This window comes from Semicossyphus pulcher, unplaced genomic scaffold (assembly GCF_022749685.1).
Source record: "Semicossyphus pulcher isolate SPU_LCO1_2020_fin unplaced genomic scaffold, fSemPul1.0.p SCAF_15, whole genome shotgun sequence".
Taxonomy (NCBI): Eukaryota; Metazoa; Chordata; class Actinopteri; order Labriformes; family Labridae; genus Semicossyphus; species Semicossyphus pulcher.
The window spans coordinates 7,258,543-7,262,899 of NW_027211659.1; positions in this window are offsets into that span (position 1 = coordinate 7,258,543).

Consider the following 4,357-nt stretch of genomic DNA (forward strand, 5'->3'; position numbering starts at 1 on the left):
CGCCAATGGAAGTCTGTGTGACTTCCAGGCAGATATCATGTTCACATACTGACGTAACACATTATGTAATTTCATCCTAATTAATCGCTGTGAGAAACATTAGCAGAACATTTTCCTTCCCATCAGATATATTGTATCATCCATGTTTCCTCTAAAGACAGGAGAATGAGCTGCACTTCCTTCGTGAACCTAATGGAAACCTTTTGGACTAATGTAAGTACACAACAACATATACAACTTGCATCCTGACATTTCTGAGACATTTGAATGCAGAAATTTTACATATTATACCACGAATAAGGATCTAAAAGGGAATTGGCTGCGCACACAAAGAAAACTTTCAATCATGAGTCAGAAGCCCCTTTTTCAACACCTCTTAGGATTATCGCGACAGCTTCGATCAGTGAAAGATAAAGAGCACAATGGATGACAAAAAGCAAAATAGAGGGATGTTTTTGGCGGGGTTGGGATTTCTATTGAAGCAGGAGACAGATCAGATTCTTCCTTTCTTTGGCCTGCAAAGCTCTTAAACCACAATTCTCTCAGTCCCACTGAGTTGTTTGTTGTCAGAATCAAAGGAGGGTTTTTCTTCTATTTTCTAAGCTTTGGTTCGTTTCTTTGAGGATGTGTGAAGACCAGACCGATGACACATCAGCTCGCCGCATATTTTTATCAGTGCATCTTTTCAGAGCGGCAAACGTCACTTACACAAAAGCAGCTCTATATGTGCCTGACGGTGACTGTGCTGCCTGACACAGATGACATGTCTTCACCAATATAGACAGAAATTTAAAGTGCTCTCACCGGCGGTTTTGACATTGACATATGTCATGCATCTCCCCTTTTATCCCTGACATTTGGAGACAAATTTATGCTCTCAAAGCGTATGTTTTGGTCCATGCATGGTTGGTCATTCTGTGTGCATCTTTTACTGTCTGAAACGTGTGTGTGTATGGGAGATGCAACCACCATTTCTTTTTAATAGCAATTATGACTTTGTATGAAGTGTCCTCTTAGTGACAGGCGTACACAACTTTAAGTGCAGGGATATCTGATTCAGGCTGCACGGTGGTGCAGTGGTTAGCACTGTTGCCTCACAGCTAGAAGGCCTCTAGTGGGCCTTTCTGTGTGGAGTTTGCATGTTCTCCCTGTGCATGCATGGGCCTTCTCCCATAGTCCAAAGACATGCTTGTTAGGTTAATTGGTGATCCCGCCTCTCGCCTAATGACAGCTAGAATAGGCTCCAGCCATAGACTGTATAAATAATGGATGTAGTCTCAGTGACGTCACCCACTGGTTTCTTAAGAAGCATTTTGAGGCCCGAATTGCGGCGCCACTGGGGGTCGCCATATTGGAAATGCCAGAGCCGGCTAATCCAGAGACGGGCAAAGAGGCGGAGTGCGAGCGAGCTGAAGCCTATGGCCGAGGACTATGGGCGGGCCGCATGAATCAGCCAGCTAAAAATTTACCCCCCGGACAGTTATCTTCAACAACAAAATTAGCTATTTATAACAAAGCTGTTTTTTGTACCAGGCTGTAAACATGTTTATTTCTGCTGTGAAAATTGGCATTTTCCCACCTGCTGTAATGTTATTTCTTGTTTTCTGGAGCCAGCCTCAAGTGGCCACTCGAGGAACTGCAGTTTTTTGCACTTCCCCATTGGCTTCATTTTTCAACAACAGAGGTTGCTGCTTGGCTCCAGCGCCCCGCAACCCTGAACAGGATAAGCGGTATAGATAATGGATGGATGGATGGACTTCTGTTCAACTCAAAAATCGGGCAGTATTGGCACCGGTTTAGCTCAGCGGTTAAATCAGTGATAGATACAGAGGCTACAGTCCTCAATGCAGCAGCCACTGTTTTAACTCCCGCCCTCGGCCCTTTGCCGCGTCATCCCCTCTCTTCCCCCATTTCCGCCACTACTGTCCTCTCTCTAAAATAAAGGCATAAAAAGCCAAAAAAATAATCTTTAAAAAACATTTTTTAAAATCGGACCCAGGATAAAGCTATTGTTAAAAAACTGAGAAAAACTCGGACTGACGTTTTAACTTTACTTCAAATTAAAAGCCTAGATTAAGGTCTTCTTGTTAGTGTAAGAAATTAATAGGAGATAAAATACTTGCTGGGTGAATTTTGATCATAATCTATCGCTGGTATTGTATAAAGTTGTAAGAATAATTTTCAAATCTACTGAAAATGCCACAGTGTAGATATAAGCTCAGATTCTTCGTCATCCTCCATATCCAGACGTGGTGACTGTGTTTCTTCTACTTGAGTGAATAGATTCCTGGAAAGGCGGCGGGCCGGTCGAGATGGGACTTTATTGTCGCCATTGCAGCAACTGGACAATATTTCATCTGAAAAGCACCACTCGAACGTGAAGCTGCGAGTCCAGTCTTTTGTTGGAGGTCCATTCAACATCATTATCTCCCGGCAGAGCTGTAATTACTGTATGGTGAATAGCTTTCCAGAACCCATCATTTCCTGCACTGTAAGCTTCTTGTTTTGTTCATGCTACAACAGAGGAGATGAGCTTTTGTGGATATATTGATATTAGCAATTTTCATGTCGACATTAGTGAGGGGGGATTTCGCCTTTGCTATGTACATACAAAGAATGAAAGGACGTCAATAAGAAGTTTGAGGATGAAAACGTCCTCACAGTCACTGAAATATCGAAGAATTGACCCAGCCGCGTTGTACACTCATTGAGCATATTCGCAATTTTCCTCTGAAGACACACTCAGAATTGAAAGCTTAAATGCTGTTATAATGTTGAATTGTCAGGTTGTGAGTCACACAAATGTATGAGAAATCATTATCAATATCAATGATCAGTAACTAAAAGAGACGATGAACAGTAAAAATTCGGATGGACATCAGGACATTTTTCAACTTAAAACATCATATTTGACAGACAACAGCAAATGTTAGCATTCAACCATCGACTAATATTTCTATTAACTCAGAAGTCGTGGAAAGCTTACATTACCTTTTTAATGGGTTATAAGATACAATAGTAAAAGGCATTAACAAGCTTAACGTTAAAGCAGCATATTTGATTACTCATTTTCTATTATCATACAACAGCTACTTTAGCATGAAGCCACTTCTTTGCTAACATTACCATAAGCTAATATGCCTTTCCCATCTTAACAATACAACAATATATATAACAATCCAACACAGTAGGTGCTGAATTCTAACATTACTTCCTGAAAGTGTTAAAAGATACGATAGCAAAGGTATAAATAAGCTTCACTTCGTAAAAAACAGCACATTTGATAACCTATTAGCTACCGACAGCTAACTTTAGCATGAAGCCACTTCCTTGCTAACATTACCATAAGCTAACATGCCTTTCCTATCTTATTGTACAACACGGTAGGTGCTGAATTCTAACATTACTTCCTGAAAGTGTTAACAGATACGATAGCAAAGGTATAAATAAGCTTCACTTTGTAAAAACAGCAGATTTGAAAACCTATTAGCTACCAACAGCTAACTTTAGCATGAAGCAACGGCCTTGCTAACATTACCATTAGCTAATTATGCCTTTGCTATTGTATCTTACAACACAATCTAAGGGTAACCTTAGCATTCAACCATTTCCTAGTGGTAATGATAGCTAGGAAGTAGCTGAATGCTAACATTACCTTTTGAAAGTATTAGAAGATAGACGATAGGAAAGGCATAAACAAGCTTGTTTGTTAAAGCATCATATTTGTTTACCCATACCATCAGATAACAGCTAATGTTAGCATTAAGCAACTTAATTGCTGCTATTTCCGTTAGCTAATTATGCCTTAGCTATTGTATCGCACAACGCAATCAAAGGGTAATCTTAGCATTAGTAGCTGAATGCTAACATAACCTCTTGAAAGTGCTAAAAGATATAGGAAAGGCATAAACATGCTGAACTCTGTAAAAACTGTATATTTAATTAGCAATTAGCAAAGTTAATTCCTTGCTAACATTACCATCACCTAATTACGAGCTGCCCGCTCTGAGCACCCTGAGAAAAATGGCAGCTTTATTTGAACTCGTTCTCATATTTTACTTCCAGACTTCATGACGAATTTAATTTGGACTTTAAAATAAATGGGTTCGTTCAACTTTCTGAGGCTTTGCCCTAAAGTCCCAAGGGTACAGGACACTGATATGCCAGCTGCTATCTTCTTCATACTTGACTGCAGGCCCACAGGGATTGAAGCTGGAGCTGGGACAGGGCGCCCCATAGGTATTCCTCCAGAGTCCTCGCTCCTAAATCACTGTTCCACTTTCTGTTTGTTTTGGATGAACGCTCATTATTCATATTCACACTATGAGGGCTCTCTGTGGAGATAGGAAATGAAATT